Source organism: Acomys russatus, chromosome 3 (genome assembly GCF_903995435.1).
Source record: "Acomys russatus chromosome 3, mAcoRus1.1, whole genome shotgun sequence".
Classification (NCBI taxonomy): Eukaryota; Metazoa; Chordata; class Mammalia; order Rodentia; family Muridae; genus Acomys; species Acomys russatus.
The window spans coordinates 74,862,900-74,877,237 of record NC_067139.1 but is presented as its reverse complement, the minus strand read 5'-3'; the positions used below and the strand labels follow the sequence as shown (position 1 = coordinate 74,877,237).

Sequence of the window (14,338 nt, the reverse complement as noted above, 5' to 3'; positions counted from 1 at the left end):
CCACAGAACTTCGGTAGAGGTGTCTCTCAGCTGTGCCGTCCAGTATGGTAGACCCCAGCCCTATGTGAAAAGGTGGCTTGGGACTGAGGAACTGAATTTGTTGTTTGGGTGTTTCCTTGAGAAAAGGCCTGGCTTCATTGGAAATGATATACACATGACAAGCCTATGAAGGCCAGAGGCCAGAGGGTGACTTGCAGGAGTCACTTCTCTCTAAGCACATGGGTCTCTGGTGTAGAACTTGGGTCATCAGGATCTTGGGGCGGGGCATCTTTAACCTCTGAGACAGCTTTCAGGTCTTAGGACTGTTGGTTTTCAAAGTAGCAGATTTCACTTGGCCATGTCTCCCAGAGGTCCCCACTGTTGTAGGTAGAGCCTTGATCACTTGCAGCGATGTCCTGACCGTTAGCAAACCCAGCGTGGATTCCTCTGCCTTCTGTTCCCATTTCCTGCTCTGCTTTCTTGCCTAGGAAAGCCATCCAAACAAACTGCTCGCTCACACCACATGATACCTACCATCGCCGAAGCCTAGAAGCAGCCGACTGTCAGTACTTCATGATGCAATTCATAATAACATTCTTGTCTTGTTCTCATCTGGGAGAAGGCAGTCTAGCCGGGTGCTGAGGCTTGCGTTCGTCCGCATGCGCAAGTCACAGGTGGGTAGTTGGAATCCTTCCGTGCACAGCCTGAGTTCTAGCCTCAGCTCTGTCTCCCTGTGACTGTGCGGCTTTGGCCAACTGCTACATTTTTTTTGTGTCCCAGTCCTCAAGAATGAGAGTCCTGCCCCCAACCCCAGCCTGGTACCTGCCATGCCCGCCTTAAAAAATGATGGGAAGGATGAGGAAGCTCATAAGTGAGCTCTGTCTGTCATAGTGAGAACGTTATGGCCTACACGGGGACCCTCTGGGTACTGTCCCCAGCTGTTCACTTCCTGGGTACAGGAAGCTTCCATATAACTCAGAGAATCCAGTGTGTGTCTTTGATGCCACAGCTCTGGCTTTCCCGCCACACTTTATCTGGATAGGGAGTGTCCTGTTTTCATGATCTGGTCCTTTTAGCAGGAAGTGCTTGGCAGCTAGCATGAGCTCCCCAGTAAGAAATGAAGCCAGTTTCCCAGGCTGCAGTTTCATATGAGTGAGATGATTTGGTCTGTAGCTGCTCTGGGGCCTCATATTCATGTGCCGTCTCCATAGAGTCAGCTGATGGCTCATTAACAGGCTGGTCATGAAGCCCTTAAGAGGTAGCATTCTTTTGGAGTTGAGTCAGTAGGGGTGAGGGAGGGTGCGCGATGTTCAGATTTTGCATTGATGTGGAGGAATATAGCAAGGAAAAGCTATTATGAGGCCAGGTGGATTTGGGTTCATGGTTTCAGACGTTTGAGTGCAGTGTGGCAGGGAGGCAGTGGAGGGGCAGGGCAGCTTACACCATGGTGGCCAGGAAGGGAGCACAAAGCAGGAGGAGGCCAGGGTCTCCAAGGACACCCACCTACCTGGGCGACCTACTTCCTACAGTTGGGTTCCACCTCCTACCTTTTCCCATCTCTCCACATGACATCATATTTGGAATCTGTGCATTATGTCAGAGCCTTGAGGATCTGGTTGTCCTAGAGGTAGCCTTGCAGGTACAGCCAAAGGTGTGCTTTACTGATCGCCTTGGTGTCTCTCAGTCCAGTCTAGTTGACAGTCAAGATTAACTGTCAAAGGGTCGTGACACTTGCAGGCCATTTCAACCTCCTGGGCTTCCTAGGGATTTATTATATATGTATCTGTGTCCTTGTACATGCGTATGTGTCAGTTTGCATGCACTTGTGAGCCCGTGTGTGTAGAGGACTGAGGTTCTCCTCTCTTTCCACCTTACTTTTTTGAAACAGGGTCTCTCGCTGAAACTGAAGGTGGCTAACTATGCTAGACTGGCTATAGAGGGATATGCTGGGATCCCTCTGTCTCTGCAGGAAGTTCTGCTTCCGGGAATAGCCCCATCCTCCTTCCATCTCCTCTTCTCAATGAACTCTGCACAGGCATTTGTAAGGGGTTCTGCTAATTGCTAGGAGCACAGTGCTCATCAAGATATTATCTGTCCTTGCTCATGGGGCCAGGGACAGCATCAGAAAGCGAACAAGAGAGCCGACATGTGAACACACACTTTCTGGTCATCCTGTGGGCCAAGAAGATAAGCTGAGTCAATTGATGGTAGAGCGCCATGAGGCTGAGGACGCACGCTCCTCTAGAGGGGGAAGGTCTCTGAGAGGAATGGTGACATCTCTTTTCAGGGTCCTGAGAGAAAGCCTGTCAGAAGGGGCTAGTAGCCCACACAGAAGCCTTGGGGAGCAGGTGGGAAGGAGGACAGCAAAAAGGCAGGTGTAGCTGAAACCGAATGGGGACTGCATTGTAGCGTTTGACACTCCAACTCCTCTTGATTTGCTCCACGCAGGCTCTTCTTGCCTTGGCGAGTGAGTTGGTGGCAAAGTTCCTTATCCTAAGCCACGCGTCATCCACTCATGGCGCTAGGCAGGTGGCTGGGAGCTGGCTTTCTGCCTCCCAAAGCCACATCGGAATCTCCACCCTGCTTCTGAGGTGCTCAGGAAGATGGCAGATTGCTTCTGCTCAGCCCATCAGGCACACAAAAGCCCCGGATCAAAGAGCACGGGCTTAATTTATTTTGTTTATTTTGCAGAGGAAATAGTGCTTCCTCGGACTGAAAGCTCCGAAGAGGAAAAGCTGAATGGAGAGGGGGAGCTTGGATTAAATGAATGGGCCAGCTCTCTCTGACCCAGTTTCCACCCAAGCTCCACAGCAGTGGCGGGGGGGGGGGGGGGGGGGGGGGGGGATCCGTTCTGCTGCCTCTGCTCTGGCCCAGGGGCAGTCGCTTCCCAGCCTGTGATTTCACAGAGACTGAACCTTCTGCTCAATCAGGCTTCATGGAAATGTCCTTGAAGGTAGCTTGTGAGGATGGCAGCAGGGAATTAGTGTGGCAGCTTGTGCCCACCTAGGCTACTCTGTCACCTTGGCTGGGAGGAGGGTTGCTGGTCTAGGTAAAACCCCCACCCCCACCCCACCCACACTCACACCTGTATTTTGCAGGAACTCACTAACTGGGATTGTGAAAAAAAACACTCCCAGTGCGGGAATTATGAGCACTGGGCAGGGAGGCCTGGAGACGTTACTACGTAGCCCAGAGGCCAGTTTAGTGCTGCAATTACAGTGAGTGAGAGCTGGCCCGAGAGTCCTGCTACTAGGAGTCCCAAGTTCAAGGTCTGGCTTCACCTTTCATTTTCTGTGTCACCCAGTGCTCTTAACTCTATTCATTCTCACACATACAGGGGCCTCAGTTCTTCCCTCTGAATCAAGGCCAATGAGATCTGCCTGTGTCCCCTCCCAAGGGTGGTCAGATGTTCTGGAGGGTATATGTGGCTGCAAAGCAATGCCTGGCATGTCGCAGAGCACCCCAGGAGTAATTCTTTATTTAACAAAAGAAGATGTACTGAAACAAAAGAAGCCAAAGCTGGTGTGTTGTTCTAATTCCTTAGGACATCAGTTCTCAACCTGTGGGTCGCAGCCCATTGAAGGGTTAACCGACTCGTACACTGGGGTTACCTAAGACCATCAGAAATATCAGATATTTATATTATGATTCGTATTAGTAGCAAAATTGAAGTTATGAGGTAGCAACAAAATTAATTTTATGTCTGGAGGACGGCAGGTCACAGCAATGTGAGGAACCGTATTAAAAAGTTGCAGCACTGGGAAGGCTGAGAGCCACTGCCTTTGGACTGTATGGACTGAACGTGATCATGGGAGTCACAAGGAAGGAGTGAAGGCAGAGTGCCATGAGGCGCTTGTAGGGACCGCCTCTTGGGTGTCCTCTTGGCAAGGCGATCAACCCGTGGGGAAGACAGATTGTGTTTAATGCTGTCCACAGAGCGTGGGTGACTGAGAAACACAGACTTCAGATGCTTGGCCCTGCCTCTGGGGCCCTTACTGCTCTAGATTACTGTAGGTCTAATGAGACCCTAAAAAGGAGCATTACCCAAGAGTGACGGAAGGCTCCAATCAGAGTGGCTTGAGTGTGCTCCACCAATTAAAGAATTAAGCCACTGACCACCAGCAGAAGAAAGAAGAGAGAGGACACCAGAGGAGGTGACCGAATCTGTATGTCGTGGTCACTAGTGAACTGACTCTGACAGGCAGAGCTTCAACCGTGAGGACTGGAGTCATCTAACTGGGAATAGGTGAAGGGAGGCCCTGGAGTGTTGAAACACACTCAGCTAAAACCAGTGAAAATGGCCAAGGATGGGCAGTGACCTTTATAAAGTTATTGGCATGGTATTGGAAGATGAGCGAGATGGATAGCATCTCTCTTGGGATGGGTGACACTGTTAGTGAATAGGATAACTGGAATAGCGGCAGCAGTAACAACAACAACAGCAACAACAACAACAACAGCAACAACAGCAACAGCAACAAGCAGAGCCAATCTCTTGCAGGGATCTGGAGAAATACCTCAGAGTACATTTGTAGGGCTTGAACCCTGTTCTAAAAGTTACCATGAGTTTAAGGAATACTTATTTATTTAAATAGTTACTGAGACAGAGTCTTGTGTAGTAGCCAGGCTGACCTGTAACTAACTCACTCTTGCTCAAGCTGACCTCACACTCACAGATTTTCCTGTCTCCGCCTCAAGGCTAGGAGCCTTCGCATAGCTTTTCCATAACACGTGGAGTCTTTCTGATTCTGACTGAGCGCTTAGTGATTGTTCTGGTCAGATGCCAGACATTGAGGATTTTACCAATTTGGGTGCTGGATGGTTTAGTTCTCCTATAAATATTCTTGAGCATTTTGTCCTGGGACGCTGGGCAGTGTGGGAACAGTTTGATTCCCCTGAGGGGTTGCCTTTCTTACCGTTTGATCCTCTGTTTGTTTGTTTAAGGTGCCAAGACAACAGCTTAACCTAAAGCTACCCTTTCAGGCTACAGAGGCTACCCAGGTCCAGGATTTGACCTGGTGCTCTGGGAATTTGGAGGTGTCTGCTGTGGGGAGGTAAACTGTTGGAAGGCCACTGTGACCTCTGTCATGTACTCTACTCTGCCTGTGGTCATTGTCACAGGTGCCTGAGCTGATGATGTTCAGCTGAAAGCTCGGGCTCTGAGGTCAACCTCCAGCATGCTGCCCTCGCTGCTCCACTTTCTGGTGGTCTTCCCTGCACTCCCTACCCCTCTCAGCCCTTCTGGAGTTCCTCCACCTCATCATCTCAGTGATGAAGAGGCCAGGGCCCCTCCTTCTCTTTGTGCTATGGCCTGGGCATCTTTGGGTGAGAAGCCGGTGCAACCCACTCAGGGATGCTGGCCAGCCCCGTCTGAGTTCTCAGGTTCCAAAAACTTGTTGTAAATGTGGTTTTTTTTTTCCTGATGTTTCCCACTGTGTGAGGTAGGAGGGTGGGCCTGGCCCCTGTTGCTTCTTTTGGATAGCCTTTGACTTATAGAAGTCTTTTTGATGTTACATCCTAAAATTGCTTGTGCCTGGTCTTGTCTTAGTGGATGTGAGAAACTGGGCTCTGAGACAGCCATTTTGATGATCTTGGGCCTAATCTTGAGAATGCTGTTTGATTGAATTGCTGTGCTCACTGCTTGAGAATCCCGAGGAATGGGTTGGGGGGTTGGGGGGGGGGGGAGGGTCAGCCTAAGCTGGGATACACATGGGACAAGGCAAGATTAGTATTTACTGTGAGATCTAGGTAAACTTGTGTGTGGTCCCTTATCATGGCTTTCCTTAAAATTGCTAACAGGGAACTGCCCACTTGCCTTTAGGCCAGCTCTTGCCCTCACAGTGGCTCTGTTGCATAGGCAACAACATTCATGTGGATGCAGGGTAACGTGAATGCGCTTGTACATGTGTTCTCTGAATGGGATTCCGGAGTCTTCCCAAACTAAGATCCGAGTCCCCCTTCTCAAAAGATGCTCTGGTGTTGAACATTGTCACCAACATCTCAGTTAGCATAGACCTGAAAGCAGAGCTTAAACACAAACCAGGAAAGCAAAATAAAGAGATGGGATACTTCAGCTGATAAAGAGCTTGCCTTGTAAGCATGAGGCCCCGAGTTCAGTCCCCAGAACCCGAATCAAAAGCAGCAGTTGAGGTGGCATACACTGAGGTAGGGAGGTCTCCAGCGTTCCGTGGCCAGCCAGCTTACCTTGCTTGCTAAGCCCCAGGCTGTTGAGATACTCCATCCCAAAACAAGGTGGAGAGCTACTGAAGACAGACACCCAAGGTTGACCTCTGGCCTCTAGATGCATACTGAAACATGTGTACATGCACACTCATGTTATCCTGCGTCCATGTGAGTATACACAAAGGTGAGGTGTGTCCCCATTCCTGAATGAGGATCAGGGTTAAGCCAGCACCATCCGAAGCTAAAGGAGGGTGATCACTTCTGGAGTAGTGTCACTTTTAGAGGCAAACTGGAGATCACTCAGTCTCCACTGCTCAATGGAAGCCCAAGGCTAATAGGTCTGGGACTCAGGTCAGACACAAGCTTCCTTGACAGGGTTCCTCAACTCCCACTTACAGCAGAACTTTTCCTCTGCATTACAAAGTGTATAATTATTCCAGTTGCTGGATACAACCTTGTTGATATAAATAGATTGTCACCTCGCCTCCTCATCACCATCCAATATGTCTTTCATGCTCAATTAGATGAACATACTTAGTGCATTTTCTAATCAAGTTTTGCAAAAGTTAACCCCCACGCCCATCTAGAAAGGAACTCTCGTGAGATTGCAGTCATGCTTCATCTTCTCAGCCTGTGCCTAGCTGTTTCCACTCAGTGCATCTTCCTCCCTTTCCCTCGCTCTCCCTCCCTCCTTCTCCCTCTTCCTCCCTCCTCCCTCCCTTCCCCTCTCCCTCCCTCCTTCTCCTTCTCTCCCTCCCTCTCTCCCTGTCCCCCTCTCTCCCTCTCCCTCTCTCCCTCTCTTCCCCTCCCTCTTTCCCTCTCTCTCCCTTTCCCCCTCCCCTTCCCCCTCCCCTCCCTCTCTCCCTCTCCCTTTCCCTCTTTATGGGGTGGATTATCCTACATCCCACTGTAGGCTTTCAGACATAGTTTAGGAATGACCACCAAACACGAGCAGCCTTAATGCTGCTTCACAAGGGACCAGAATGACACTGTCCAGGAGTAGAAAAGGTGACACGGAGGCTAGGATCTGGTAGTGCCTACCTTCTTGTGTGCAGGTATGGGTGAGAGAAGGGTGCTGCCTTGTTGGGTATTGAGAGGTCTCCTGAAATGCCAGTTCATGTCTAAGGCAGCGAAGATCACTGAGCAAATGTAGGCTGCTCGCTTCCTCTCCACTTCTATGAGCACAGCTGGGGGTGGGAGAAGGAGACACAAGCTAAGATGGTTAATCAGAGCCAAGAGCTCCTTAGGAAAAATGCTTGCCAGACTTGCTTTCTGGTGGTGAGAGTCATAGAAATTTCAAATACACTTATGATCCATAAATCTGCTTCCTCCAGCTTTGAACTATAAAGGCAGATGGACCCTTGAAATATAGGTACTTTGATCCGCTGTGTCTGATAGCTTTCCCACCTGAGTGGGAGGGGTCATTCCTGGACATATGGTCCTTGAGTGGTGCTGGTTGACTACACCATGCGGTGCACACTTGTCCTATACTGAATGTACATCGACTTCAAGCCCAGTTTATGGACCAGCCCCTCTGGAAGTCACTGTTGTGCTATTCACTGGAAGGAAGTTTCCCTCTCCTAAACCCCAGCTGCCCCCCTTTCTCCATGACTCTTGAAGCCAAGACTCTGGTCATTTTCTACCTGGGGTCAGAGTTCACGCCTTGCCTATTATTTACCTCTGGATTGTATTGTCCTTCTTTGAGGGACAGTGTCCAGGCCTGGGTCATCTCTTTGACCCCACAGTACATCATCATGACCTCTCCTTGGTGGACAGATCACCTGCAGGCACATGAGGTTCATTTTATTATCTTTTCAGTGTCCTCCAGCCATTGGAGTCTCAGGATGAAAGAATAAGGCTGTTGGCTAGTTTTATTTTGGGACCTGTGGGACAGGCTTACTATGTATTCATAAGTCTAGGGCTAAGGGTGTGTGGTTTCAACTAGGATTCCAGCTCTTTCAGTCAGCATTGGGTCTGATGGTTTTTGCTGGTCCTTTTAGAAGATTCATAGGGCCCTTGTGCCTCTACTTGAGAAAGTATGATCTTCAGTGAGTCTGAGGGAAGACATGACCATAAAAACCAAAGCCCATTTCTCCAATGTGATTATTAGAGACAGATACTCCTTTTTCCTAACAGAATAGCTTAAAGTTTGAACAAGCCTTTTAATGATGATACAGTTATGTGTTTATTGTAAGATACTTTGAAAATACAAAAATTATATATATAAAACCAATGCCATCTGTCATTCTGCAGTCACCAGTCATAGCTGGTAATTATGTAACAAAAGTTCCTCTGAAAACACGAGTTGACAATATTATGTAAAACTTAAAAAAAAAAAAAAACAAAGTAGTTGGAGTGACAAGTAAATGATCAATAACAATATAAGCAGTGAGCGTTTTCTGTCCGCTCCCCTCAGCCCTCACAACCTCTCTGCAGACATACAGGCTTCTTGTGCATCCTCTGTGTGCTTACGGGACGGGGAGTGTGTACCAGCCAGCGTGTTTCCGCACCAATAGCAGCCTATTTGTTCCCTCTGTTTGTTTATTTTGATTTTTCTGCTCTTATCCAAGGCTCCATGTATACTAGGTAAGAAATCACTTTACCTCTGAGCTGTGCATTCAGGCTCTACTCGATACTTGTGTGTGTGTGTGTGTGTGTGTGTGTGCGTGTTTGTATGTGTGTGTGTGTGGGCATATGCATGTGTGGGTATGTACACGTGTGTGTGTGTGTGTGTGTGTGTGTGTGTGTGTATACACTTGCACATGTCCATGTGAAAGCCAGAAGAGGATGTTAGGTGTTTTCCTCAATTTCTCTACATTATTCCTTTAAGGCGGGGTCTGTCTCCCTGTGAACTAGAAGTTTCCTCTTTCAGCCAGGCTAGTTGGCTACTGAGCTCCCAGGCTCTACCCACCAATGGTGGTAGTACAAGGCATATGTGTGGCCATGCTTGGCTTTTTAGACAGGGGTTGAGAATTTGAACTCAGGTCCTCTTGTTTGCACAGCAAGTGATCTTACCCAGTGAGCCATTCCCCTTGGTCCCTACTTTATTATTTTGAAGCACAGAAGCCTGTGAGAATCACACCACCCCATTGCAACTGTTTCAGAAAGTATTTAAGAATCATCAAGCCAGGTGCAGTGGCCTTTGCCTATAACCCCAGTGCTCAGGGAGGCAGAGGCAGGGAGTCCAGGACAGCCAAAACCAAGGCTATACAGAGAAACCCTGTCTTAACCACCCCCCCCCAAAAGAATCATCAGTACTCTATCCCTGCCATCCCCCCCTCCCCTCCTGTCACTCTTCATTTGTTTGTTGTTATTGTTAGGCAATAAAGTTTTTCATTTTAGTATTAACAGCATGTTTTCATAATGTTATTAAGTAACATTTTGGGCAGGATTAAGATACTTGGCATGAATGTACACACACGCACACACACACACACACATACGAGCGTGTACACACACACCCCACTCACATTCCTTTGTCTACCTCTGCTTCTTTTTTTCTGGATAGATTTCTAGAAATGCAAGTCTCATGGCAAAGGCTAGAAACTGTACCGCTGTGGGTGGATACTGTCAAGCTGTGACACTTTTTTTTTTCTTCTTATTCTGTAGAACAGGGATATTTCTCTTACTTCTGAGTTATTTCAGCTGTTTTGAAGCTTTATGGAATTGTGTGGGGAAGCCTGCCCCTGCTGTTACAAAACATTTGAGTAATATGGAGGCATACAGGAGGAAGGTAGATGCCTCCTTTCTTCCCAGAAGAAACCTGCGTTAGAGCCAAAGCAGGGAGAGGGTCATGAGCTCAAGGTCAGCGGCTGCTGCCCCTCTTTGTGTCTCTGGCTTAGTCAGCTGCCCACCCAGCAGTGGTTTCCTCCTTCCAGAAGTAAACATGGCCACACTTGCTTTTTGCCCTGAGAATAAAGTGAGTGTGGACAGAGGGCCTGGCCCCTGGCGGGCATCACCCCGTTGTTGACTGACCAGTTGCCTGTGCTATAATGTGCAGTCTTAAAACTCAGGTTTAAGTTGTGCTAGGAAACAGCTATCTTCCTTATCGATGCTAGCTCTTCTTTGCAAGGTCACTTTAAGATCTGAGCCAATAGAGGCGCCACGCTGTAAGCTTGTAAAAACCAGTGTTGCTTCTTGAAAAGCTGAAGTCTGCAAGCTTTGCTTGTGAGCTACCTGTAGAGCTAGCTTATGGGCTCTAGGTAAACCTGTGAGCCATCTTCTTCTGTTTTTCCTACCTCTTTGACTAGCCAGCTTCTTGTCAGCCCCCTGGGGACAAATGCATCTCATATTTTCTATTGCTGAGAACTTTGAGCTCAGAAGAAAAAAAAGACCTAGACAAGATAAATCCCAGTTGGATGAGTACTTGTTAAGTAGCCCTTTGCAACAATAGCCTGCTCAAAACTCTGGCCGTGAGACCTTGAGCCCCACTGTGGATGCTGTTATCAGCTCTGCAAGCATCTTCAGCAGCCCTAGGGCCTGGGTTGTTTTAATCACAGGTCTGCCTATAACCTTTTTTGTATTTACAGTACTGTCGTGCTGCTGGTTGATGCTGTGACCAGCAGTGCTATGTGCTACTGAAGAGAGAAATATCACTGAGGCTAGCCTGGCAGGGAATAAAGGGCTAAGCTGTCACCCATAAGCCACTGTCCTGGAACCCAGGATCAGAGACATCCTAGAGGAAGTGTCTCCTCGTGTGCTTTTCATGCTTCAGGAACCAGCGGGGCCAGGGTCTACAGTTTCCATGTCCCTGGCCTCTGGTCTCTACCAAGAGGGACCTCCACGTGCTTGTTATCAAAGGCCAGTTCAGCACCACCTGTGGGTGAATCAAAGGACTGGGTGTGGTGCACACCAGGTTATCCAGAAACGCAAGCTGAGTTTATTGGGGTGTCAATACCCAAGAGATTCAGTACCCAGAGGCATCCCTGGGGTGAATCCTCGCAGTGACATTGATCTTTTGGGGCTACAGTATGTAGGTCTCTGTACCCTTCTTCAGCCACTCACCGGATTTCCTGTCGTAGGAAGGTGACTTTAAGTGAAGCCACTCTCATGTAGCTGAGCCTGACACTGTCAGGGGCTTCCTGCTGACCTACAGCTTGAAACTGGGCCTCAGATTCTCGTGTAGGGGACGGGGCCTGCTCATGTCCATGCACACTTTGCTTTAGGATCCTATGGGCCATGTAAGAGCCCTGGAGACAAGAAGGCAGAGAGGCAAGAAGGCAGGGCAATCTTCCTGTTGGGCAGAACATTGAGCAAGGGTGTGGAGGTGGGAAAGAGCAGAGAAGTGAGAGCCAACGTGCAGAGCATTACAGGGAGGACATGGCCGGGACACTGTCCCACTGGGAGGTGGCCAGAGCCACTTCCTTGGATACCTTTAGTAGTTTGCCTCCCAAACGACCTCAGAAGTTGGTCATCCCCAGCCCTTACAGGAAATCCAACCAACCTGTGATGTGCCTTCCAAGTGACTTACAGTGACCTTGTCCTCCAGCGAACTTGCCTTGGACAGCTGGGCATAACATCTGCCTCTTTTCATGGAGTCTGGGTTTCTAAGAAATGACGGCTTCTGGAGAAGGCTGGAGTAACCTTCAGGGCAGCTGACCAGGGCCTTTAGAACCCATAGGTCCCAGCTATTCATTTTTCTTCAGAGGTGGGCACAGGGAGCTTTAGGCTTGGGAGGCCGCTTGGTCCCTATGGCTGACATCTGGACTCCTTCCTGTGCTGGGGCTCACGTAGCCACTCAAGAGATGACGGGCTGGCCAGTCTGAAAGGCACACCCTCAAAATGCTTCAGGGCTCTCGTCTTCACAGCCAGTGGCTGTTCTGCCTCTCCAGATTCCAAGGTTCCCTTTTTAGACTCTCTGGGCATGAGAAGTTCCAAGGGCACAGCAAACAGAGGCCTCACCACTTGGGGCATGTAGTCTGGACCCTGCCATCAGCCTTACTCAGTGTCTGGCCCACTTCCCCACGGGTTCCCATTCATTTCTGCTGCCTCTACTCCTTTTACTCTCTTACCCACAGTGTCTCTCGCCAGACATGGGCCACACCTTGAGTTCCTGTCACATGCAGCTGGGTTTTTTCTCTGTGTGTCCTCACAGGCCCTGGCTTGATTGTCATCGTGGTATTTTGGGATGTGACGAAAGAGGAGGGATAGAGTAACCCCACGGGCTGGCCTTCCTAAGCCTTGACTGATGTCCCTGGTGACATCTGTGGACAGTAAGCAGGTTCCTGGTGTGACTGAATTTCCTGTTAGTTATGATCAGCACCCACCGAGCCAGGTGGCTGGCTGCTGACTGCCACCTGGTACCTGGGTGGGGGCTGGGCTTTGGGTCTTGTCCTCATTACCTCTCTCTGGCTGCTGAGGTATGGTGAGTCCTATAAGGAACTCTGAAAGGCTTCCATAACTATTCCTCCACCCTAAGTGTTGGGTTGTGGAGCTTCTCTTAATAGGAGCTGGGGAGATGGCTCAGCCAGTAAAGTGTTTGCTGTGCAAGCAATAGGACCTGAGTTCAATCCCCAGCACCCCTTTAAAACTCTGGGCACAGTGGCAGGCATGTGATCCTCATGGTAGGGAAGCAGAGACAGGAAGATCCCTGGCTGATGAATTAGCAAACTTAGTCTAATCAGCAAGGCCCAGGGATCAGTGGGGAGACCTAGTGCCAAACAAACAAACAAACAAACAAACAAACCAAGGTCAACAGATCCTGAGGAATGATACCTGAGATTGATGCACACGCACACACACACACACACACACACACACACACACACACACACTTCCCTCAATGAGCACAATTTGCTGAAATTGCTCTGTGTAATGCTGCTGGTGACCCTTCTGGCCTTTCAAGAAAGATCATCCCTTTGTCCTTCAGCAGGCCTTGTCTTGCCCTTGATCATGGCATGGAGGAAGGAACTATAGGCCCATTTCTACACTTGCTTGGTGGAGCATTTCCTGACACAGAAGGCTGCCTAGCTGCCCCCAGAGCCCACCAGGACAAAAGTCCTAAGCTGTGTGTGTGTAGGGAGGGTGTGCCTGGGCAGTTTAGGGGTGACATCCATAGTTCTGAGAGCCTGGGATAGAGCATTTGGGCACCAATGACTAGTGAGGTGTAGTGCATGACATCCTGGCATTTACAGCTCAGAGATCCATGGGTAAGACAGTGAATATAGTTGCCAGGTGGCAAATTAAGGGGAGCTTCGAGTCAGCTAGCAGGTGCAGCTTCATTATTAATTCCAATCACAGTGATTAGTTGCTATTTAGGGATCTGGCTGCTTGGTCACCTACACTGTACTTCATCTGCTGCCTGCAGCTTCTGCAGAGAAAGCACATCCCGCCCCCCCCCCCACCTCCCCTTATCCTTTTGCCCCATGCTGCTCTTCCTTGGAGAATTTATTCCTGAGGAGCTTCAGGTTAGTCTCAGCACTGAGCCTTTCCCCACGCAGGAGTCTGAATAAGTCATCCCAGTAATTGGGCACGCTGGCAAGTGCTGGCCCGAGCAAGTGAACTATGATACTTACGCTTGTTACCACCCTATGTTGCCTGGTCTCAAGACAGTCTCTTGCAGAAGACATTTTTACTGCTTATTATTTCTCAGACAAATAAACCGAGGCTCAGAGAGGGTACAGGGGTCCTGGTTTTCTCTCAGCCAAGGAGTGGCACAGAAAGATTTGGCCTTTGGCTTCTGATTCCAAGTGCACACCTTTGGTGTCACATCTGAGAACCGTGTAGGACCAGGTTGGGCTGATCCCTCTATACTCTAAGGTCTTGCCTCTCAGGAAGGGATGCTGCTCTCTTTTCTGGCCCCATCTCACCCACCTCAGTGGTCTTGGCGAGGCCTGATCCAGCTGAAGTCTAAGGAGAATAATTTCGGATCATCACCACCGCCCATGGGGGCTTCATGGTGGATCTGGTGAAGGTCTGTGATCAACTCAGTCTGCCCAGACATGGGCTTCAAGATGACAAAACCTAGTCTGCTACCTCCAGGCAGAACCCAGAAGCCTGTGTGGACAAAGCCATCCTTCCGGAAAAGAGGCTTGGACCCCTGAGAATACCCTAGTCCACTTCCCTGGGGAGCCAGTCTGGCTCCCGAGTGCGGTTTTAGGGGCCCCAGGGGATTCTTTACTCACAGAGCTGCCTATCAATATGGAATCATCTCTCCCCAGTCTCATATCATGTCATT

At 49.4% G+C, this 14,338-nt stretch overlaps 1 protein-coding gene across 13 annotated transcripts in view; it reads left to right on the top strand.

Annotated features, from left to right (window-relative positions):
• Kcnma1 (potassium calcium-activated channel subfamily M alpha 1) overlaps positions 1 to 14,338 on the top strand; it is a 699,737-nt gene that overhangs the window by 153,069 nt on the left and 532,330 nt on the right. The window lies entirely within an intron of this gene.